At 43.9% G+C, this 25,610-nt stretch overlaps 1 protein-coding gene across 9 annotated transcripts in view; it reads left to right on the top strand.

The window, feature by feature from the left end:
* Positions 1 to 25,610, top strand: part of Ano4 (anoctamin 4) — a 409,423-nt gene that overhangs the window by 69,827 nt on the left and 313,986 nt on the right. For 2 of the 9 annotated variants that reach the window (NM_001106778.2, NM_001395725.1), the window contains exon 1: positions 15,785 to 17,262. The exons of 4 other annotated variants lie outside the window; for them this stretch is intronic. The gene's annotated coding sequence lies outside the window, so the exon portion shown is untranslated. 3 more of the 9 variants (XM_063263197.1, XM_063263198.1, XM_017594725.3) reach the window with 3 other exon arrangements.

Genomic DNA, 25,610 nt, shown 5'->3' with positions numbered 1-25,610 from the left:
GTAATTCTAATGAGAGTTAATAGTTGTTTTTCCCGCAAAGGGCACTTTTTGTCATTCCCTTCCATAGGTATATGTATTTGGAAGACTTAAAGAAAAAAAAGTGACAGCTTGTAACAGATGGTAGTAAATTTGTAATCACTTTCTTTTGGTTACCAGGGGATAAACTTAACCACCTGTTGTAGTTTCTCATCAGCCCAGGATAATCAGGGCTACTCAATGGGTTGATAGAATTCCAACCCAAATGAAAGAGATCACTACTGGTCATGGGAAGCTTGGTGTCTTAGTTAGGGTTTATTGTTGTGAACAAATGCCATGACCAAAGCAACTCTTATAAGGACAACGTTGCATTGGGGCTGGCTTACAGGTTCAGAGGTCCAGTCCATTATCATCAAGGTGGGAGCATGGCAGCATCCAGGCAAGCATGGTGCAGGTGGAGCTGAGAGTTCTACATCTTCATCTGAAGGCTGCTAGTGGAAGACTGACTTTCAGGTAGCTAGGACAATGGTTTTAAAGCCACAGTGACACACCTACTTCAACAAGGCCACACCTTCTAATAGTGCCACTTCTTGGGCCAAGCGTATTCAAACCACCACACTCGCCCATAGGCAAACATGTAATTTCTTTAAGCTTATTGCAGCCCAAAGCTTCATATCCTCACTGTTTCCCATGTAGACCTCAGGTTGGCCACCATAGCACAGTCTTACTTGATCCTTTTTCAAAAGTAGTTCATCTGTTCTCCCACCATCTTGGGATTACATTGACCTGTTTACATGAACCTAAGCTTTACTCTTTTTATACTTTGGTTCATCTTGCGTCCTGCATCTTCTAGCTACTCTCCTCTCTACTTTCTGGTCATCAGCATCCCTTCTTTTGCTGAACTCATGCCTGGAGCTGGAGAGATGGCTCAGCAGTTGAGGGTACTTACTGTCCCAAGTTTGTCTTCCAGTGCCCTCATGAGGTGGCCCATAACCTCAGCACTGGGAGACAGAATGCCTCTGACCTTAGAGAGCACCAGCACGCAAGAGGGCATATTCCCCTTCTCCCATATACACACGATGAAAAATGAAGTAAATTTGAAAAGAATTGACTTTGTTCCTCCCTCTACCCACTTTGCGTGTGGCACACAGGAAGTACTCATTCTTGTTTTCCCTTCATGCCAATGAGTGGAGCTAATTTTCTTCCCCACCAAGGGCCACCTGATCATAGTTAAATATCACCCTTTCCTCTGGGCATTTCCTAATTGCCATGATTAGCTTCAGTTAAGAACTTGACACAAACCTAGAGTTACCTGGAAAGGGGAAAATCTCAAGTGACAAACTGTCTCCATTACACCGGCCTGTCCCTGGGGGCATTTTATTGATTGCTAATTGATGTAAGAGGGCCCAGCCCACTGTGCTCATGCTATCACAAGCAGGTGGAGCTGTGTTATATAAGAAAGGTAGATGAGAAAGTCAGGGGAAGTAACAGTGTTCTCCCATGGTTTTTACTTCCATTTCTGCCTACTGTTCCTGCCCTGACTATAACCTATAAGTCAAATAAACCCTTCCTTCCACTAAGTAGATTTTCACCAAGGTTTTGTCATAGCAGCAGAAAAACAAACCAGAACGCTAATTTATTGTTCTTTAGGGATCTGTTTCTTTGACTTCAGTATCATAGCATTTCGAGTACATCTTCCATTTGTGAAATATATGGGGGAAATCTTTTATTTTCTTCAGTCCTGACTGTTTCATTCAATCTGGGTACCGCAACTTGGTTTCCAAGCAATGGCCAGTGTAACTCCTTGGAACACAAGTCTGTCTCTCCTCTACTTCTTTATACCAATTAGGAATCAGTATAGGGAACAGAAGTCATGCTTAGTATTTTGCACAGGTAAAGATTTATTTCTAAGTTTCTTATTCATTTCCATTAGCATATATGAATTATATACGTGAATGGATTCCATATAACATACCCATCCATGTATACAATGTGCTTGATTTTATTGTCCCCCTTTACTTCTCTGGACCTGTTTTCTCTTCCTGTTGGTCTCCTTTCAGTTCCCAGAGGACCTCCTTCTACTTAATGCCTATTTTTTTTTTTAAATCTAGATGAGGAAAATATTTGGTGTGAGGATTTGAGAACTCTGAGATCAGAGAAGGTTCAGATATTGTCTACCTCTAAAATCTCTGCAAGAGTAATAGCACTAAAATTCTTTCAGCCATAGTCATGAAGCCAGAGATGCTACTCACCAGATGTGCTAACTGTCCTTCCATTATGACAAAATACCCAGGACAATTAATTTGAAAAATGGAGAGGATTCGTTTGGCTTAGATTTTTGGAGATCTCAGCCTTTCACTGGTTGGGTGTGCTTCCTGTGGGCTAGTGGTGAGGGGCTACATCATGGTGGGATCACATGGTAGAAGAACACATTGATTCTGTGGTAGCCAGAAAGCAAAGAGAGAGACAAGAAGGGGCTAGGGTGTCCATATCCCCTCCAGGGGACATAGCCATAGTAATCTGGTTTCCTTTCACCAGGTCCTACTTCCTAAGGTTTCTGAGCTTTCTAACAGTGCTGCAGCCTCCTTGCCAAGTCATTGGCTTCTGGACCTTCAGGGGCACTCAGGGTCTAATGCACAGTATTACTCCTCCTCACTTAGGAAGATGATGCCCAAATGGTGCTGTCAAGAAGGCATGCATCTCTCTGACCTTGTCAAAGTGGAAGACAGCACACAGGTCAGGAAGATTTCATCTTTCTAAACTGCATACAAGGGTATTGTGGAGCCTTTTCGGCCTCCAGGAGTCTGGCGATGAAAGTCTTAGCTTGCCAGAGTTGCATGAGAGAGGAGCCCTGGAGGAGCAAGGGGTGCAGGGAAAACAGTGTCCAGGGCCTTCATCCCACCAGGCTGTGGCTACCTGCAGCAAATGCGACCTGTCATTCAGAGCTGTGTGCAGCTTCATCAGTGACAGCCACATTTTACAAAATCCCTGGTCTTATTGTTTGCAGAGCCACTGACAGGCTCTGGGCATATTCTTGTCAAATGCATGAATAAACCTATGAATGCAACCCTGACCCAGTTCTCTCTCACCTCTGGCCATGACTTTAGCAGATGCAGCCTCTCCTAACTTCTGCTTTCCCAGTGGCTGGTTGCTCTTGTGCCTCTGTCTTATAGTTATCACTGTCTCAGAACAGGGAGGTGGGTGCAGACGTATATCATATCTGCTTGCATGCTGACCCCTGGGAAACAGCAGCTAACATCTCCCCTTGCGGGGCGTCCCAACCCCCCCCAACATTTGTCTTGTGTTTTATCTGCATTCTCCTCTCTTTCTATGTATATAGTGAACAGTTGTCTTCTCAGAATAGTAATTTCCATTCTGTTTACTCCACTGTGGTTAGAATTGAATTTGGTCAGTTACGGACATAGTTAAATCTCCTGTGGCCATTCCTCTCCTGCCCACTTCCCCACACAGATTCACACACGCTTTCTTTCTCTTTGATAACATGTTTCCTGCCCCAGGCAGCAATACAAAGTCAATTTAAAGCAGGGCAGGTCTTAGAAGGAAAGGAATTCTTCTATGATTAAAAAAAAATTAAAAAGTAGAATTGGCAATACTCACTGTGTTCCTGTATGCTGGGCCTTGATGATGTAAATGCACCACTGGAGTGATTCATGTCCAGAAGCCAATGACTTAGCAAGGAGCCTGCAGCACTGTTAGAAAGCTTAGAAACCTTAGGAAGTCGGACCCTGTGAAAGGAACCCAGGTGACTGTGGCTATGTACCTGGAGGGGAAATGGAGACTCCCAGCCCCTTCTCTCTCTCTCTCTCTTTGCTTCCTGGCTACCACAGAATCAATGTGTTTTTCTACCATGACCCCGCCAGGATGTAGCCCCTCACCACTAGCCCACAAGAAGCTAACCCAACCAGTGGTAGGCTGAGATTTCCAAACTCTAGCACTCAATTTGTGGTGATATGAAACATTGTTGTCTGACTGGCCTGTGTGTTTCTTATAGCGCGTCTTTTTTATATATTCTTTTTTATTGTATTTTTATTTACATTTCAAATGTTATTCCCTTTCCCAGTTTCCCCTGCAGAAACCTGTTATCCCATCTCCCCTCCCCTACTTCTATAAGGGTGCTCTCCCACCTACCTACTCCCTCCCTCCCACCTCCCCACCCTGACAGTCTCCTATACTGGGGCATTGAGCCCTGACAGGACCAAGGGCCTCTCTCCTATTGATGATCAACAAGGCCATCCTCTGCTACATACGTGACTGGAGCCATAGCTTCATCCCTGTGTTCTCTTGGGATGATGGTTTAGTCCCTGGAGGTTTGGGTGTCTGGTTGGTTGATATTGTTGTTCTTCTAATGGGGTGAAAACCCCCTCTGCTTCTTCAGTCCTTTCTCTAACTCCATTGGGGACTCCCTGCTCAGTTCAATGGTTAGATGTGAGCATCCACCTCTGTATTAGTCAGGCTCTGGCAGAGCCTCTCAGCAGACAGCTATACCAGGCTCCTGTCAGCATGCACCTCTTGGCATCTGCAATAGTGTCTGGGTTTGGTGCCTGTATATGGAATGGATCCCCAGGTGGGGCAGTCCCTGGATGGCCTTTCCTTCAGTCTTTGCTGCATACTTTTTCTCCATATTTCCTCCTGTGAGTATTTGTTCCCCCTTCTAAGAAGGACTGAAGCATCCACACTTTGGTCTTCCTTCTTCTTGAGCTTCACGTGGTCTGTGAATTGTATCTTGGGTCTTCTGAGCTTTTGCGCTAATTCCACTTTATCAGTGAATATAGGGAGTCTTTTGAAACTTTCCTTCCTTTCTGTGGTTAATGAGAGTTTGCTGGCTGTTGTGGATTGCTCTGGCGGTGCTGTTTATACTTTGATGCTGATTCTGCTTCCCCGAGAGGGGCTGACAGAGATGAGTGAATCATGGGCTCAGGTGACCTCCTGTGAACCTTCTCCCCATTTTAACCTGAAAAATAAAGGCTAGAGCCAGTGATTGGGCAGCGGAAAGGAAAGATGGAGCAAAAGAGTTGTAGAGAAAGAGGGAGAGAAAAGAGAAGAGGGAGACGAGGAGAGGAGAGAGAGAGAGGAAGACTGAAGAAGAGGAGGTAAAGGGAAAATGGAGCAGAAGCACATGGCCTGGAGAAATTGCAAGTTAAAGGGGATCTCATAGCTGGGGATAGAGTAGTGCAGTGGTGGAACTGCCCAATCTAAGCGGGCAGATTGTATTCATATTAACTGAGTTGGGTTTCCATTGCCCGGTTTATTTGGGTTAGATGTTTACCGCAACAGGTGGCCATCCTCCATCCCCCTTTTCTCTCTTCCTCCTTCCCTCCTCTTTTCTACCTACCCCTCCCTTCTCTTCCTCCTCCTCCCATTTGCCCTTCTCTTCCTCTCTCTTTCTATTCTTGTTCCTCCTCCCCTTCCTCCTCCTCTCTTCCTATCTCCTCCCTCTGATTCCTTCCACCTTCTCTTTTTTTTTCTTTTTTTTTTTCGGAGCTGGGGACTGAACCCAGGGCCTTGCGCTTGCTAGGCAAGCGCTCTACCACTGAGCTAAATCCCCAACCCCCCCCACCTTCTTTTCACTTCTTCACCCTGCCTCCCCTCTTCTTTTTCCTCTGCTTCTCCTCCCTCTCTGGACCCCTATGCATTTCCAGATGTACCTGCTTCATCAGACAAATGAAATTGTTTACATGAGCGCCTGCTCATACACACACACACAGAGTTGGGATTGGGTCCTAAGTAGCTTTTTCACATGTGCATGCTTATGTGCGTGTGTGTGTGTGTGTGTGTGTGTGTGTGTGTGTGTGTGTGTGAATGTGTGTTTGTGTATGTCTGTGTACATATGTGTGTGGAGCGTGTATGTGTTTGCACACATGTGTGCATGTGCATGACCGTGTGCAAGTGTGTGTGTGTGAATGTGTGTTTGTGTATGTTTGTGTACATATGTGTGTGGAGCGTGTATGTGTTTGCACACATGTGTGCATGTGCATGACCATGTGCAAGTGTGTGTGTGTGTGTGTGTGTGTGTGTGTGTGTGTGTGTGTGTAAAATCACAAGAGGATACCAGCTCCCTCAGAGGTAGAGTTAAGGTCTTTGCAGGATGCCTGGCTTGCTATGTAGGTTTCTAGCATCCACACTTTGCTTCTTACAATTGTGTAACAGGTGCTCTCAACCTCTAAGCTATCTCTCCAGCCCCAAGCCTTTAATTTAAGTGCCAGGTTTGGTTCTCGGCAAAACTGAGTAGTTGTTTATTCCTGCGTACCTGCCCAGTTCCCCCAACACTCCCCATCAGATTGCTCCTGAGTTGTAACTACTCACCTTGCTGTAATCCTGTAACCGCTAGTCTTTACTCCTGGCGCTATACCGTCTGAGTGTGAATGAACTGACACGGACGTGCCCATCACTGTAGTGTCACGCAGAATAGTTCCAATGACCTAAAAATCCTCTACGCTCTGCCTCTTCGCCCTTTTCCCAGTCCTTGGCAACTGCTGTTCTTATTGTCTCCGTAGCTGGGATTGGACAGTATGCAGCCATTCATGCTGGCTTGTTTGGCAACGTAAGTGTAAGACCTCAGCACATTTCCGTAGCTCTATGACAGGCGTCGTTTTAGGCTGAGTAGTATTGTGTTGTGTTGATGTGCCACAGTTTATTCGTCCGTCCATTTTGTAGTTACTTGGGAGTTCTGGCAATCATAAACAAAGCTGCTCAGTCAGGGGCAGGTTTGTGTGGAGATGTTTTCGAGGGCGAATGTCAAAGAATGGGATCTCCCAACCATATGAGAAGAGCATGTTCAGCGCTGAAAGAAGCTGCCGGACTGTCTTGAAAATGGCCGCAGCACTTCACAGCCCTACCTGCAATTCAGATTTGTTTATGTTGGAAGTTCAAAGAGTTCCTGCATGCTCATGAGTACAAAGACATCCTCTAAAGTCTCACGATATGAGCTAGTTTAATTGTGTCGAAACTTGGGCGTGTTGTGGTCCTTTATAATGTTGGGTCCGCTTTCACCTCCCGGTTCAAAGAACAGAACTGAAATTGGTTGCGGAGAAAGGAAGGGGCATTCTGTGGCAATGAAGCCTGGAGAATCAGCTCACCGGCAGCAATGTTACAGTTTAGTCACAATTTCCTGGTTGTGTGTCAGCCATGCTGGAAGGCTAGGGTAAGCAGGCATTCTTCAACTCTCTGCCATCAATCCTTTTCCTCAGGGCCCTGCCATCGCATGGGTGGGCTTCTTTACGAGTGGATTTAACTAGACTAGTGGGAAACCGTTCTTTAAATACTAATAGCCTTTGCAGCTGGCTCTGGGCACATGGATTTTATTTCAGTTCTTTGGATGCATGGCAGCACGTCTCCCGTGAAGTAAGGGGAAGAGTGGCAGAAATGTCATAAACCTGAGGCTGTGGTGGAGTGTCCACATAAATGTTGCCCTCTTTGCTAGAGTCACACCATTTCTGATAATGACACTCACATTGTGATGCTCTTGGGTGGCTTGGGAACATCCCTCTATAGTTTAATTCCCTTTTCAAGTAGGTGGGACTCCTTTTACTCCCATCTTCAATAGTGGTAAGATTTCTCCAAGAATTCCCCTGTGCCATAGTCCACATCTAGGCAGTTTAAAGCAGTGTGTGTGGAGTGCTTCATTATCCCCAAACCGCCTCCATTAGTCGGGTTAGCCTAAAAGGCTAGGAGCGTCTAAGGAAGCATCCTTCTGAATGAATGCCTTTGGTGTTTTATAAAAGAGAAGAAATTATGGAATTAATTTTTAAAAAATGAGCTAATTATAAAATAGTTCAGAGGGGCTGGAGAGATGGTTCAGCAGTTAAGAGCACTGGCTGCTCTTCCAGAGGACCCAGGCTCAATTATTAGCAACCACGTGGCAGTACACAACTATCTGTCACTCCAAGATCTGAACCCCTCACACAGACATATGTGCAGGCAAAATACCAATGCACATACAATAAAAACAAATTATTTGAAAAGAATTTTTTTCTTTTTAATACTTGGTGCCAAATGTATTTTTCTCTTTTGGCCAATCACATGCAAACCAGTTCTACATCCGCGTGTTCTAGGTAGCATAATGAGCCGAGAGGTCAGAAAGACAGGTAAGATTCTCTTTGGCCTCTCTGAAGATATGCAGTCTGGCAAGGGAGCCAGATACACAGAGAAGCCAGAGCTCTTAATATCCATTTATTTAAGTGCTTCCAGAGGAAAAAATTTCTCTGAGAATGTGGAAGTGAGTAGGACTCAGGACTAGGACTTCCCTGTAGGAAGCAAACAATAAGGCCTTTTGGTGGTTTTGTTTTGTTTTTGAGGCAGGATCTCACTCTGTTGTCCAGGCTGGCCTGGAACTGGCAGCAGTCCTCCTGCCTCAGCTTCCCGAGGGCTGAGATCACAGGAATGTTTCACTCTACTTGCAATGGTTATGCTATCATATAATTAGTGCTAAAATGTCACTCTATTTCCTCTATTTCAGTGTAGGAAGAGTGTTGGGAACTCTTTTAAATGGTGAATAGAAATGCTTGTACTGGGCCCTGGAGACTAGTAGTTCCCGGGGATGAGGAGACATTGAAAGAGTTGTGCCAGGACTCTAGATGTCCTCACCCCCATGATGAGAGGGAACAACTGAGGAATGACAGTAAGAGGAAAGTTAGGAGAGGTCTCATTGGCTGGTCCTCTGTCACGATCAGGAGTGGATAAGGTAAGTGGATAAGGTAAGAAGGAGGGAAGAGTCTCTGTTAGGGAGGGTGTGATGGCGTCTTAATGTCAAACCTCACAGGGAGCAGGGCCAAGGGGAGATGGGGCAGAGTGGGGATCAAGCCAGGGAAACTGTCATTTTCAACCTGGGGAGCACTGGCAGCCAGACTGGGGTAATGGCTGTGTGGTGAGTATGGAAGACAGAAAGAGAGGGACATTCAAGAGGGTATGTGGACATGACGGGTTAAGAAAGAATACCCCAAGACTGAAGCAGTCACTCATGGAAGGGCCGAGTTGAACAGAGATCATTTTCTTTCGGTAACAGAGTCCATCAGGGTGACTATAAATGAAAAAAAAAAGGAGTCAGGGGAAGAGTGAATTTGGGTGAAAAAGATGTATATTATGGCTAGAGAGCCTTTCTCCTCTTAAGAAAAAGAAGAATCTTCCTATTTTCGGTGTCCGTTAATGAAAAGTAAGTTCATATGCCTGGTTGGTAAATTACTATACTGTTGCTAATTGAAAATATTCTAATTGAAATGACCACTGGAAAGTAGCCTTCATATAATATATAGAATTCCCATGGTTATTTATTTATTAGGCCTTCTCTAAGGTTGAGCTAATCAGAAAACAGGAATGCTGGACTCGGGCTCCAGAGGGCTTTGTGTACCTTGCCTTCGAGAGAGTTCCCTGGGAGGAGAGGAAGAACTACCTGGATTGCTGAGCTCTTCTAAAACTATTTGTTTTTGTCAATATTTCAGAAATCAAGAGCTGAACTCATCACTTCCCAGGATATGCTGGGCCCAGAGCAACTTTGGCATAGAACAAGAGAGGGAAAACGTGAAAGGAAAATCCAGGGAAACTCCTGGTCTATTACACAGCAATTAAGCACTCATTTGTGCTTAGTACATCAGCTGTGCAGACAGGAGTGCTGTGCTTGGCCATTTTTGTTCTTTCAGAGCCGGGGATTGCTATCTTGTTTGCAAAGTGCTACCATTGCTGGATAGCATTTTAATATTGGTTGTTAAGTGTCATAAGTTATTATGTGTCTGTGTAAACCTGAGCATTGTGGCACTGTTCTGGGTTTTTTTTTTTTTAAATGAAGTGACCCACAATATTTTAGATCTGCTCAATAGTCAAAGGTAATTTGAACTTTGTACCGCTCTAAATAGCAAAGGAACACTTAGGCAAACACTAGTCATGATATAAATGTTTGGGGGATGTGTGCTGAGTATGTATTTTATTTTGGACTCTCTTACTAAGGGTTAGGAAGCAAATGGTCCTCACTCCGGTAGAGTGTGCATTGAAGCACAGAGGGTAAGGATTCAGCAAATAATCAGGTGAATACATCTGTTAGACAGATGTTACAAGAAAAAATGGAGAGAATAATGTGCTGGAAAGTGATTGGTGATGAGTGAAGATGTATGGATGAAGAGACACCCCCAGGATCTCAGGCAGAGTGGTTCCAGGCAGAGAAAACTTTTACCTGGTAAGTTCAGGAAACAAGGTGAGGGCTGGCACTTCTGTAGATGCTGTATTATTAGGAAGAAAGGACAGACAGCCTTTCCCAATCCAATCATGGAATCCTTATCAATTTCATAAATAGAGTAGCTGTATGGATATGTTACTATATAGATAATCATATGTGATATATGGATATTTATATCTATATCTATCAATGTATCCCATCCCATTTGGCAATATGCCAAAGTATGTATTATTATTTCTTTCTGTATCTCTCTCTCTCTCTCTCTCTCTCTCTCTCTCTCTCTCTCTGTGTGTGTGTGTGTGTGTGTGTGTGTGTCTTAACACTCATTTATTTTTCTGAGACAGTGTTTAATGGAGACCAGGCTGATTCCAACCAAACTGTGTAGCCAAGGCTGGCCTTGCACTCCTGATCCTCCTGCCTCCACTTCCTAAGTACTGGAATTATTGACCCACATCCTCATCTCTGGTTTATTTGTGTTCTAATTTTTAAAAATTCTCTCTGTTAGTCCCCCTACTTAGAGTTCTTTCCCCCTGCCACTCAGAAGGTATTCCCTCACCCCTAGACACCCCCCCTCCCTTGGGGCATCAAGTTTCTACAGGATTAGATGAATCCTCTCCCACTGAGGTCAGACAAGTCAGTCCTCTGCTACATCTGTGCCAGGGGCCTCTGACCAGCCCTTGCATGCTCTTTGGTTGATGGCTCAGTCTCTGGGAGCTTCCAGGGGCCCAGGTTAGTTGATAGTGTTGGTCTCAGAAGAGGGCTTGGGTCTTAGAGACCAGATCTACCTAAGCAAGATGTGACAGAGTTTGAATCGGAGTCCCAGGCTTTCAGACTCTCCAGTTTACCCCAACTATAGAGGAGCAGGCTTAAAGCCAGGTGCTTGGAGTGACTTCAGTGCTGAGTCATGGCTTCTAGGCTGGTTTGCATAGGATAACTGTCTGAACACGTTTTGTGACTTCTGATGGAGTATTAGTAGCAACAGCAAGCACGAGACGACGGTGACAGTGAACCTGTCCATCGTCGTGGGTTTCTACAGCCTTTAAAGTGCTTAACTCAGTGTTCAGTTCCTTACCTGTAGCTCAGAGAAGCCACATTATAGCAGGAGGTAATTTAGGCTCTTCAGGGTTGGGAAGGCACAGGGTAAGAGCTGGAACGTGGCTCTTCTGGTTCTAATCCAAGTCTCTCTCCTTAAACCACAGAACTCCTGTTTGAAGGAGGGGATATTTATATATTGCTAATGAGTCTGTCGTCCTTCGGACTTCCAGGAAAAAGGCTTGTCCATTCTTCAAGTGCTTTTGACTGTAAGAAGCATAAAATGTAGCCATTCATTCATCATGCACGATTATGCACCAGATACTTGGAACATCCAAGGACCTCGATAAATTGCTTAGAGGGCACTAATTTAGTGTAATGTATTTGTTATCTGTACTTGTAACCCAAGACTAAACAACACATTATGGACAAACAGATGGGATTAAATCACATTGGGCAATTTGGTGCCTTGACCAAAAGGATGATAGTGAACTGGGCCTTGAGGATGAGTAGCGGAGTGTTTCCAAAGAGAGAAGTAAGGATGGCTATTCTGGGAGAGCAAAGTACCACAACTGAGGCAGGAGTGTCCATGGGAACAGTAAATAATGATGTGTAAGGGAAGTATGCAATATGGGGGATGTAACAGTGGAAATGGGTGCTGGAAGTGTAAACTGAGGCCAGATTGCAGGGGTGCCTCAATCCCAAGTTTAACAGCTACTGTATCTGGTCTGGCCAACAGGAGAATGAATGCTAATGACAATAGGGAGGTGTTTTAGTCAGGGTTTCTATTCCTGCACAAGCATCATGACCAAGAAGCAAGTTGGGGAGGAAAGGGTTTATTCAGCTTACACTTCTACATTGCTGTTCATCACCAAAGGAAGTCAGGACTGGAACTCAAGCAGGAGCTGATGCAGAGGCCATGGAGGGAAGTTACTTACTGGCTTGCTTCCCCTGGCTTGCTCAGCTTGCTCTTATAGAACCCAAGACCACCAGCCCAGGGACGGCACCACCCACAATGGGCTGGGTCCTCCCACCTTGATCACTTGTTGAGAAAATGCCTTATATCTGGGTCTCATGAAGGCATTTCCTCAACAGAGGTTCCTTTTCTGTGATAACTCCAGCTTGTGTCAAGTTCACACAGAAACTAGCCAGTACAGGAGGTTAGCTTAGAACAGGCCATTTTAACAATTAACAGAGAGGATGATGCCCTAAATGGGTTGTTGATGTTGGGGCTTAAGGACTGATTGTGATGTAGATACTTCAGTAAGAGTTGAGATGTACACGCTCCTTTTTCTGACATGCATGTCTATGTTTACACACACACACACACAGACACACACACACACACACACACACACACTCCTTATATTGGCTTCAGTTGACTCTGCCTAACTCTCTGTCACTTTTTGGGTCAGACATGGATTTACTTTGCTGCCTTCCAAAACAGGAGGAAAAGTGAGCAGGGTGAGATCTTCATGAATTTTTTTTTTCTGTATGGTTTGATCTCTGATAATCCCAGGGGATTCTTCTGCCTTGAGGAATGCTGAAAGCAAACATTTTTCAAGACTTGGACAGTCTGGTTATAGTTGGGAGCCTCAAATACCTCTTACGTGTTCAGAATTGGTGTTGACTGTCTGAAAGCCTGCCTACTAAGCGCTTTGGGAAATCACCTTCAGCCAGGCAGTGACCCTTAGTAGGCCAACATCTTCCCTCTGCATTCCAGATATCCCACAGAAAGAAGGACAATTTAGATATGAGAAGTGGGACTTTAAAGTAGAATACCACACTTTTTCTGGAATGTTCTTTAATTTGTCTAGTGGTTGAAGATGACTTAGTTTGGCTTAATATGAAAATGTAGGTTCCAAATTTATTGAGGAAAATGAATCAGTAAATATACATTGTTTTCTCTTTAAATTATGAGCGTGACTTGTTTCTGTTGCACAAAAGGGTTTACATCTAATCTCTGAAGTTAAATGAGCTTCTCTGCCTTACTTATGCTTTCTCAGTCCTGCTTCCCTCACTGGGGTGACAGTATGGGGACAGATCCCCTTTGTAGCCACACAGATTGAGTCAGAAAACATTCCTGAAGGCTTTGTGTACACTTCAGTATATTTCCATGAAAAGGAGAAGGTTTTTGAGGCCAATCTAATTGGCCACATTCTGGATCTACCACATAGGCAATCTCCTTTCACCATCCCTGTGTGCACATACTCACATTTCAGCAGCACACATATCAGGCATGGCAGACAGTGCCACTAGTGTTAAGCCCAGGACAAAAAAACGGATTAGCAAATGGCTAGTAGCTTTAGACAGAAGGTTACCTTATGTAAATTATAACAGCTATCAAAACCATCAGACGAGAAAAGATGATTAAGATTCTCCGATTCTCATGTCTCTCTCAATAGGTCTTGGTGTTAAAAGGTGGAATTAGGGGACTAGGGCTCAGTGGATAAAAGCATTTGCCATTCAGGCATGGGACCCGAGTTTGAATTCCCATGTAAAACTGGATATTTAACATGAATATATTTAGCTCCAGTGCTTATAAAGGGAGACAGGAGAGTCTCTGAGAGCTATCAGACCAACTAGCCTGGTAAACAGTAGAAAACAAACCCAGAAAAATCAGAGAATAAATGTAGACATCCAGGGCCATATCTGAGTGCACTAGCAAGGGTTCTCTAGAGTCATAGAATTTATGGAATGTCTCTATATATTAAGGGAAATTATTGGAATGACTTATAGTCTGCAGTCCAGCTAACGTAACAATGGGAAGTCCAAGAATCTAGAGGTTGCTCAGTCCCACGAGGCCAGGTGTTTCAGCTGCTCTTCTCTATAAGCTAGAATCCTGAAGAAGTGGGTTCCAACAGATGTGCTGACAACTGCAAGCAAGCAGAGAAAAAGGAATCCTTCCTTCTTCCCTTGTCCTTATGTAGGCCTCCAGCAGAAGGTATGACCCGTATTAAAGATGTAACCGCCACACCTGGACCTAAGCTCTTCATTACTTGGAACCTGCTCTGTTCCAGGCTGGCTTTGAACTCAGAGACCTGCTTGGCCCTGTCTCCTGGGATTCAAAGCGTTGTACCACCTTGTCTTAGCTTTTCATGGCCACAATCCCTCAAGGTCTGGAAAAAGTGATCTTTTTTTTTTTTTTTTCTTTTTAAACAAATGGCTGGCATAGGTACAAAAGTCAACTCATAGATATAAAGTTCAGCCTACCTAGAGGTCTTTTAAAAGAAGGCATTCAATAGAGCCCTTTTCGAAATTTAGCAAGATTCTTCTTGGCCAATCAAATGGCCATCTAACAGATACTTTTTTGTTGAACCTATGACGTGTTAGGTGCTTTTGAGTAAGGTAAGGTGTGATACCCCCTGTTTAACTGATTTTTGGGTTTGTGTGGTACAAAATTAAATGTCGTTTGTTGCTGTCTGAAGTTCTATTATCATTTGAGAGAGAGAGAGAGAGAGAGAAATAGAGAAATAGAGAAATGATCAAACTTTAAAAATTAATTACATTTGAGTGACTAGAATACCATTTTCATTGACCTAATTGCCATATAGATTGTACACTTAATCTACCGGGCAATTTGTATTTCTGCAGAATTATCCCTTTTCATGCTTCATTATCCTCCGATAGAGTCAAGGTATTGAATCTGTTTCATAAACAGTATTAATCTCAATTACTCAGGAGCTTTAAATAATACCCTCTTTAAACACGTTATTTGGCACGCTGACCATGTTTTTTGTCACAGAGAACATCAAAGATTAGGTTTAAAAAGTGGGCCAGAGAGGTGGTCCTCGGTACCAAGTCTGACAACTGGAGTTCAATCCCTGAGACCGGCGAGGTGGAAGGAAAGAACTGCCTGTCACGAGCTGTCCTCCATACACTTACACTCGGGATGTATGTACCACAGGTACACAAAGTAATTAAATATAATAGTTTGTTTGTGCACTGACGCTTTGCAGATAGCTTTGGCTGTAGAAGATGCCCTATGACAGCAATAGAGCCTAAAGGTCAGCCTCATAGCTTGACTCACCCGAAACACAATTTGAAAGTGTGGTTTCTGCCTAGGCCAAGATAACCGTGTCCCCAGAGGCGATTTAGGTTTGCTGGTGGGGCCGGACGTTACCTGAAGGCAGGGAGCCTCTCTGTGCCCTTTACACAGAGTCCCTGGTCTTTCTATATTTGCCAGTTTGAGTTGGGCTGAGCTGAGGTAGAAAGCAGAAGCTGAGTGTATCAGAGTTCACTTCTGTAATGTGCACACCACTACTCTGGTAAGCGTCCTCTGCCTCCTCGTTTAAGAAACTTCATCTTGGAAGGAGGAGCTATGAGGGGCTAGTGGACTGGGAGGAGGAGGGGCTGATATTGGGATGTAAAGTGAACAAATTAATTAATTAAGAGAAAAACTTAATTTTATTAGACTTGTCTTTGGTGTGGAACATTTTATGGACTCCTGCTGTGATTCTCTCTGAAGCCTGGCTAACTGTTTGGAGTGTAGCCCCCCCCCGCCTTACATAAAAAATGAATTAATTAATTAACATCTCAAATGCTGCCTCCCCTCCCAACCCCCCCTCCCCGGCAGAGTCCCTCTCCTTAAGCGGTAGTCTATGTCAGCCTGCAGTTTGCCCATGGCTGGAAGGCATCACAGAACGTCCATGGAATTTTCAACCTCTAAGAGAAAAGAGAACTATAATTAGAAACTCAGCATCACATAAAGACACCAAGGGTCAGTATCCTCTTACTCCTGACGGGAGAAAGGAATTGGTTCTTCTACTAAGAAAGTAACCTTAAACATTCTTCCAAAGTTAAAAAAAATCTGGAAGTCTCACTATGACCTCTCTTAGTGTTTAGCCTCAGAAACCACTTTCTGGTCCAATTTAATCATCACAGGCAAACACGGTTTAATATGAATGCCACCGAATGGTTTTAGAAAAAGAGAAATACTAAAAGTGTAGAATTATTTTTCATTAACCATGGAGGCCTGGGTTCCTTTCTGTTGGCGTAAACTGTGGTATGTCACTTTAGTGATTATAGATTATTAATCTCTGTTCACCAAGAGTAAGCATGTCCTGTCTTAAATCGTGGGTGATTTAAGAGTCGTCAAAGAGAAACACAAACCGTCCTTAGGAACTCACATTGAACAACATCTCTATAAAACACCACCCAGAAACTCAATGAAGAAAGAGGGAGGGTCAAATTCCCGAAGAGACCTTTAACTCTTTTCTGTCTAAATTTCTCCCATGATGTGAAAAGCCCTATTCCTGACAATCTCAACCTGCACTTCTGTCATAGACAGGCACAGGTCCACAGTGCCATTTTCGAACTGGTGGTGACCTTGTGGAGGGTCCTGTCAGAGCTGTCTGATGTGAGAGGAGTCACTAGCCACCACTCACATTCCCTCTGGCTTCCTGCAGAGAGAGGGTGGAAAACTGCCTTGGGAACTTGCTGAGTGGCCCATGGAACTATGGGGCTTTGGGAATTAACAAACAGCAAACAAATATTAAGAGACCGGGAGTAAGCAAGCTGCCAATCCTGCCAAACTTCTGTTGCTGGCAGGGAGCTGTCCTGCAGCTCCCTGGTCCGCCTGTCATCTGCACTCTCTTGTCACACTGACAACAGCCCCCTGGTTAGGCTGATTGGTTGCTGGCAATAACTGATATGGAATACTGATGTGCTTACCGGCAGTTCCTTCCACTCCAAAGAGGCTCCTTCCCTAACCCAAACCTCGCTTTCCGAAGCCTAGCCTGCTGCCCCCGCCCCCCACCCCATGCCGCCCCTGCACCGGCGGGGAGGACCAGTCCTAGGAGCGATGCTCTGAGATTGTGGTGAAATTGGTCCCCGGCTGGCTGCTTTCACTCCGGCTCGGCTCCCTTGCTCTCCGGGGAGAGTCCTGTTCCAGACTTCTCGGGGTTTTACAGCACAGACAACTGCATGCGGGCTGGAGGGGAGGCTGAAAGGACTTGTGTGTGGAGGGCTTGTTGCCTCCCATCACTTTGCCAAGGTTCGCTGTGAATTTCCTTCTACCACAGACACCGGAGGAAGGATCTCTTCTTCTGTTGACTCTTTCTATTTTTATGGTAAGTGCTTGCATTGAATGAGCTGTTCTGCTGCAGTGAACCGATTGCTTCCTCTCTTCCCGGCTTGCCTTAGTGACCTTCCTTCTGCATTTCTTCTGGTCTGGTGGTCCTTTTTTTTTCTGGAGGGACCCGGCGAACTAAAATGCCTGGGGTCGTTTGTCTGCACAGTGTGCCTTTGATTTATTTATTTCTTCATAAACCCGAGCCCTCCAGCTATGACGGAAACATAAGCTCTTTGTCCTTGAAGCAGAAGCTAGGCAAATGTGTTCTCCAGAGCAAACTGCAGCAGTGTGCAGGGTATCTGTGCAGGCTGGCTGATAGATTCCGGCAAGAGAGGATTCCTCAGCATCCTACGGGGTACTCCCTCAGAACCTAGAGGGACCAGGGGTGACCTGCCACAAAGCAAAGACTTCCATCTTCCCCGGTGAACAGGAGCACACACGTGTGAGTTATGTCAGAGTCTGTACGGGCAGCTGTGCTTTAAACATCTGCTGCTGGGTCCAGAATGGCCCCGTGTCTGGTGGGGTTTACAACTTGGGCATGAACATTAGCCGCGAGAGGAATCCTGCGCCGGGAAGACAAGTAGATTGCATGACCTCATCGCTTCTGAGTCTCAGGGCACCCAGTTCTGCAAACGGGGCTGTGGAAGCTTCTTCGGAGGGTGGTGGGGAGTGACGGGAGGAAGAACGTTATTCTGGAGCTGACAACATAGTTTCGTCTTCCTGCTGAGAGATAAAAGCTCTGAAGCTATTGGAATGTTTAGACTTTTCCAAGAGAAAATAAGCACCTTTCCGAAAAGGAACATGTGCCTGGCAGCTTGATTACTGCGCGGCAGGCTCACTGGTGCTCTCATTTCCTCCCAGGTTGGCTGTAAAGAACACGGCAACTTAAAAAGTCAGTTACTGGGTGCCTCAGGGAGACCAAAGGAAACCCAGAGTGTTTCTGGAGTCTCACCTTGCTGAACTTGTGCACTGCGGGAGGAGAGTCGTTCTTCAAAGGAGTCCTTCCTTCCTTCCTTCCTTCCTTCCTTCCTTCCTTCCTCCCTCCCTCCCTCCCTCCCTTCCTTCCCTCTTCCTTCTTTCCTTTCTTTTTTCCTTCCTTCCATCCGTAGCACAAAATTATGTTGGTCAAAGCAACAGTGCAAACAATAAGTTTCAAAGTCGTCATTCTCCTTCATTTTTTTTAAAATAAATTTTGAGCTGAATGTTGGTTATATTCTTATATATGGAAGTTTAAACTCTAGGGAGAGGTGCCCTCAGGTAAAATTTAGCTTTCAATCCCTGGGTTGTTCTGTGATAAGCAATGGGGTGACGTTTCTGATTGGTCCCCTTGCTCCTTGGGAGTTTGGAGTGTGAACTTCGGGGGCTGTCTTGTTCTGTTGCATTACTTTTATTTCTACTGTCTGTGGATTTTTCTCAAACTAGTCCTGATGACATATGCCTTTACTCTGCTTTCTGGGTCCAAAGTAGATACATTTTGGTGTTTTGTTTGCATTTTGTATTTTGGTGATTATTATATTTTGTTTCAATTATTTCTTGCATCGAAAAAGGCTTGAAAGCATCTACTTAAATAGCTTGACTATTTAGATGTTTGTCTGATCCCTCCAAATCCATTCTAGACTAGAATGAGCAAAGGGGTTAATAATAAACGAGAGAGAGAGAGAGAGAGAGAGAGAGAGAGAGAGAGAGAGAGTTGTCCTTGTAGACTGCAGTCCAAATCCTTAAACAATGTTTGAAAGACTTCAGAAGTGGTAAGGTTATAACCCTGGTGTCTGTTCTCTTCCTGCATGCAATGGTGGTTCACGGCAATATTAGGATGTGCCTGGCAGACTTCTGTTTCCAGCTCTTTACTTTGAGTCATTCCCACTCTACCTGAAAGGAATTTATTGAGGGTTTGGGGCTGGCAACTTGGTACTCATTGGGAATAGAGCTAGAATCAGCTTAGATATCTTGGAAATAGCCTCTGCACTTCTCATACTCAGGCAGTTTTCAATGCATTTGCAAAATATTTCATTGTAATTAGCAGCAACTTTAGCTTTGGCCAGAACGATCATATATATATATATATATATATATATATATATATATATATATATACCTATATAAACACATATACAAGTATACATACACATGTAATGTTTACTTTTGATATTGTGGTCACATAATTTTAATAGTTGTTGCAGCATGCTTAGAGGATTGTAGGAAAAATCCCTGAGATATTCTCTAGCAAGCTGTGTGTGTGTGTGTGTGTGTGTGTGTGAAGGATCTCCCCACTTTCAGCACCTCACTTCCGGGTAATGCCTCTGGGGATTGTGTTGAATCAGGGTCCCTTTGTCTCACGGCAGGCTGTTAATTCTTTGCAGTGTCTCCACAGAGTACCCCAGGAACTGATAAAGATCTGTGCTGAGTGGAACCTGTATCCTCAGTGTGATGAAGTCACATTTCATTTGAATGTTATTTTGCTGCGGAGGAACTACAGCACACTGAAGTTATTTCAAAAGGGTCTCAAATCCCTAGCCCGGGAGAGCTGCAGTTACTCATCTGTTCATGCTTCTTAATTACAGCCTCCAAGCAAACCTTTCTCCCACTATTTCTTTGGGTAGCATTTTGATTTGAAGCATGCCCCTTACATTGTGAATCCAGAGTCTCCGTTTTTAGTCTTTCGCTTCCTGTACTCTTGTCTTTCCTGCTTCTGCTCTCCATGTTTGAACACACATATGCGTACATCGACAGACTCGGTGACAATGAAAACTGTAGGACAACTAGTGAAGTCACAGCTTCTCTTTAGATAACTGCAGTTGTTCACGCTATAATGTAACCAAGAGATGAGACTCTATGCATTAATATACATATCCCCTCGGGACTGTGCGGGTATTCTTGTCATCGAATCTATTTTCCATAGTTGATTACCAAGGGGGAATACATAGCATCTTTTTTTCATGTCAATTAATGGCACTCCAGCTCTGCCTAGGTTGGACTGCCCTCAATTTTTGACATGTTTACTGTGTGAATGGCTTTCATTTTTAAGTGAGAGAGTTGGTGAGTGATACAAAACTCATTCGATTGTGAGATCCAGCCTGCCTTTGGAAATAGAACGAACCACAGTGGGAAGATGGATGGATTTTTCCTTTGCCCTTTTCAGTATAATTAAACCAGTATAGCCTTCTTTGCCATCTTCCCATGAGCCTATTTTACAGAGTAAAAGGAGTAATGTGCAACTCCCACATCAGCTTCCTAGAGGGAAGACTGTTTCTCAGGCAAGAATCAGAGCCATTTCTCCCACCAGCCATGGTGATCTCCTCAGAAAGGAACTCACTATTCTGTTGGCAGCACAGATGGATTGTATAAAATAGGAGAAATGCTTCACGAGCTGCGTCAGGGACTGTGTTTCAGATCTGTGTTAGCCTACTGAATTTAGGACTTCAGTCAGTAGATCAGCCTTCTCGGGGAGGAAAAAACATGTTCTCAGTAGAATAATAATCCATCCAGACTGTCATAAATGTTTATGTTGCAAGTTTTACGTCTTGGGTGGTAGCAGGAGATGGCAGAACGTTAGGGAAGAACCAACTCACAGCCCCCAAATAATGCAAGATGAAAGGGGGGAAATTCTTCCCTATCTTTAGCATTTGATTCTCCAGTCAGACTGTTGTTAGTTAAGGCTGACAAACCGAGGAATTTTTCAAACATATCATGACGGGTTTTTGAATCCTTCATCAGATAACTTCTGAATGATCTTTTGGCTTGTGTCAGTTGGTAGCCTTTCTCACTTACATTGTTCTTGTTGACTCCCGGTGAGGTATTCTCATAAGTGGTGGAGAGAGAGCAAATAGAGAAGATTGGAGGTCAGAGAAGATCTGATTATAGGGGCCTGCCTTCAGGACCCGTCTACTCTAGACCTTGCCACTGTCTATGTGAGTCAAATTCTGTATCTTTTACCTTAGGTTTGGTCCAGGTCATTTCTGAAGAGGCTAGCTAGCCATGAAAAAATGTGAGATGCCGTGATTTCCATTGATCTATTACTAATTAGATGGACATTCTTGACTCATGTTTGGTCTTCCTGAAGGAGATAGGCTACACATTCTGTTGACCCTATACAGTTCTCAGAACTCACACTGATATGGCCATCAGAATGCCTCAGATCAGCATGAAAATAATGTCCTGTCATGACCAGGGCTCAGGTGTGATCACGTGCTTACCCTGAGGCACTTTGAAGAGCAGCCGACCTTATTGTCTTTTACAAGTTAAGGAAATAAAGTCATTTCCTGAGGTTAGAGATCCACATCCGGGCAATGTAAAATTAGCGCAAAGCACATTTATTCATTTACTGGGAACCCTGCTCTATTTCTGGTGTGGGACCTCTTCCACAATACACAGCTGACATTTAACTCTGTCATTCATTGCTCACAAAACTGCTTTGTGTCAGCTAACTCATTGGTGACCATTATGTCCGGCCTCACTCAGTGCAGATTACGTATCTGTACCAGTCAGTGTGAGTCACCTCAAGCAAATGTTTATGGTAATTTGTTCATGCTTGTATGGTTAATGCTTTCTTTATTATTATCAAGATTTTGCCTTCTTTATGGACATTTCAAGAATTTTACAAATACTACGATTAGGTTTTTCTTCTGCTCTTAAATTATTTAAGTGATCATGCCTGTTTACGGATTGATTCTTTCATGCATTTATGAATTTGCTCAATATTTGCTGTGCATATGCTATGTCCATCCAGTGTGCAGTATTAGGCTCATTACAGAAGCAGCCTCACAGGACGATCCCCTTTGGATTCCTAGTCTGTCTTCTCCTTTCTGTCACATCCCATTTCTGAGTGGATCCAGTTGTTTGGTCAGTTTGTACCTTTGGTTCAATCACTGAGAATTCCTTTTCAGAGAGAGAAATCTTTGCTGTTATTGCAACATGCGTCTTGCTGTTTTCCAAAGTGCCTGCAGCTTGTGATTTTGTTACCTGACCAACTGAAGGAGATTAATTAGTGAAATTGGTTTATGCTGTTGCCATGGGGTGAAATGAGAATTTCATTCTTTGGGAAACTTCACCTGTTCCCTAGGATCCTAAGTTGACAGCCTGGGTGGGACAGCATGTGTGGCATTAAGACCCCTTGCTTTTGTAAACCGCACTCACCACAGAGCTCAGTGTCTGCTTCCTTGCTTGTCTTGTTCTGAAGCAGACATGGGACGTTCCCAAACAATTTGTGGTACTGGGGGCTGGGGATTTAGCTCAGTGGTAGAGCGCTTACCTAGGAAGCGCAAGGCCCTGGGTTCGGTCCCCAGCTCCGAAAAAAAGAACCAAAAAAAAAAAAAAAAAGAAATATTAACTGTTCTGACTGGCCCTCATGACTCATGCACTCATGACATGCTATGCCTTCTGCCTAGAATGTCTCCCTCTTTTCACAGTAAACTTTGAAGGCACATTTGGGAATTGTCTCCCAGAAATCCTTTAGATGCCATTCTTATTAAATCCTATTGGCCAGAACTGTACTAGCTGGCTCTGTCTTCCTTTTGTAAGCATCAGCAAGAAGATCTCTTAGGGGGTTGGGGATTTAGCTCAGTGGTAGAGTGCTTGCCTAGGAAGCGCAAGGCCCTGGGTTCGGTCCCCAGCTCCGGAAAAAAAAAAAAAAAAAAGAAGATCTCTTAGGACCTTATATGTTGTAACAAAATCTCCCTCTGCTCCCCCCTTTCCATTTTTTCCTTGAGTGTGGGGACTGTGCTTTTATTTCTGTATCCAAAGTCTTGGCTTAGTAACTGTCGTAGGACAAATGTCAAGTCCTCTGAAGAAAGGATAGGGAATAACCATGTAAAACCCATGGCAGCATCCGGGCTAGGTAGAGAAGTTAATTTATGAGAACAGGGCACCTGTATGGCTCACAGTAAAAAGGATAAAGAGACAGAGAGGGAGCTGTAAGAGACAGATATAGTCTACTAGAAGTTCTATGGAAAGCCCCTCAAAATGCCTTTTCTTCCATATAAATTTAACTAATGTAAATGATAAGGGTATATTTGAATGATCTCCACAGGCAAAACCATTGCTTTAGGTGCTAAGGAATGAAACAAAGAAACAAAACATATAGGCCCTGTCCTTGAAAAGATTATAAATGGGTAAGGATCAGACTAGTGTATAAATCATCTAGCTTGGGAGTAGACTGTCATAAATACAAGTAGGCCATGATTTGCAGATATGGCAGAAGAGGGGATTCCAGACAAGGAGTGGGTAGAACAAAGCCTTACACATCTGAGGGAGTGTTTCAATAATCAAGGGTTTTGAAAAGAGTGAGAAGGGTTAGTCTTAGAGTGAGGGCAATGGGAGTAGTACTGGTAGATCTAAACTTTTATTACTTTTGAAAGTTGGGGCATAATTGACATTTGCAAAGAGTTAATTATGGATGTATTTGAAATATCTCCTTAGGTTGACTTACAGCCATAGCCTTCATTCATCAGAGATGGCCATGGCTCCTAAGAGATATACGTTTCACCTTTGTCCTTGGGTAGACCAGGACAGTCAAAATCTTCACAAAGAGTCAGGCTTGGTAATCCAGGTATGTAACTTCATCCAGACAAGAGCCTTAGGCAGAAGGATCACACGTTTAAGACCTGCCTGGGATACAGAGTGAATTCAAGGCCAGCCTGGGCAACTCAGTGAGACCCTGTTTCAAAGAAAATGCAAGAAGAGCTCTATAGATATAGTTTAGTATCAGAGGGTGTATGATGCTCTTGGGCTCAAGCTCCAATACCACAAGACAAAAATCATGGCAAGGAATTAAGCCAGAAAAATCTAACCTAAATCAATCATTTAAGACCTAGAGAGAATTTTGGATTGAGATCATTGGGGTGTTAATTAGCAAACCATCTAGCATATGAGAAACCTCATGGGTCCATTGGCATTTTATTGCTAATAACACAGTTATGTTTCTTTTCCTTTGGCAATTAACTTTCTGCTGTTACAAGGGATATGATTACTTTGTGAACCAGTGGGGTATGCACGCATAAGCTAGTTTTTAAGTAGGTAAAAAAACGTGGCTTCGAAAATTGTATTTGTAATGGATTTAGTTCATCCCTTGAGAATGATTTCTGTCATGCTCTTTTCCTCCCTTTCCCAAAAGCACCCAGTGAGTACATTTTTAGGGGATGATAAGTTGGTGAGTCTTAACACTTTGGAATTGTACCTGGTCAGATGATGCTCTTCCTTGGAAATTAATCTAAACTCATTAAAGAGTCTGGAGCAATATGTGTAAGTACATTGGCTAGACCGTGAGAGCAAACGCATTTTTCTTGTAGAATAAGATGAAACCGAGCGGTCCATTTCCTTAAACCCTCCGTTCTTTCAGTCCACCATGGTCTTCAACTGTATTCCGGGCAGAAGAAGCAACAGTCAATATTTGTCTTCAGGATCGAGCACTTGAAGGGAGCTGTAGGAAGGAACAGAAAAGTTCTTTAGCAAAAATGAAGTTGATCAGAGAGGGGTTAGTACAACGGATGGAAAGAAAATGGATGCGTTTGCCATGGCTTTCATACTTGGTTTTCCTTAGCATGTTTATTTTTCTTTGTGTATTGTCTTAACTGGATTCTCATGGCTGTGGCAAACATACCCAGGGGAGTAAGTTGAGGGAGATGTGGTTCTGTTTGACTCACAGTTTTAGAGGTTTCCCACTCCACATCTGTGCAAGCATACAACGTGATGGAAAGGGTGCGTGGGAGGACAACAGCTGACCTCATGAAAGCTGAGAAGCAACGAAACAGAAAGGAGGTGTTCACGGCAAGACGGACTCCTCAGAGACACACTCCCACTCTTGTGCCTGCTCTGAGGAAACACCAAACCAGGTAGAACATCTAGTATCAGCTCAGCAGTGGGTTTGCTTATTGAAGAAGCTCAATTGTCTTCCAAAGACTGGATCTCCTAAGCGGGGAGTGAGCTTTCAACTCATGAGTCTCTTGCAAAACACCTCACACATAAATTGTATGTTGGGTTTGCCTTGTTCTTAGTTTGTTGCTTTCATTTATTCACATTTGCCTTAGGACTAATCTTTCAGAGTCTTGTGGGGGTCCTCCATGCCCCCATTGAAAAATTAGACTACTCTGTATAAAGATTATAATAATAAAGCCGTTTCCTTCTTAAAATGGTTGAAATAAAAAGTACCGTGGACTTCAAGGCTCACATAAAGCCAAATTTAGATGAGGATAGAAGTGGGCTTTCCCTTTACTTGAGTCTGAGAAGATCAGTTTGCTGGGTTATCCTGGGACAACTGGGGAGCTGTGGTCATAAGAGCTACAGTCCTTGCAAGGGCAGATGAGCTTTGGTGTGGCACAGACCGCTCAGAGAAAGGGATGGGAGGGAACTAGA

This window comes from Rattus norvegicus, chromosome 7 (genome assembly GCF_036323735.1).
Source record: "Rattus norvegicus strain BN/NHsdMcwi chromosome 7, GRCr8, whole genome shotgun sequence".
NCBI lineage: Eukaryota > Metazoa > Chordata > Mammalia > Rodentia > Muridae > Rattus > Rattus norvegicus.
This window is presented reverse-complemented; position numbering and strand designations above follow the sequence as displayed.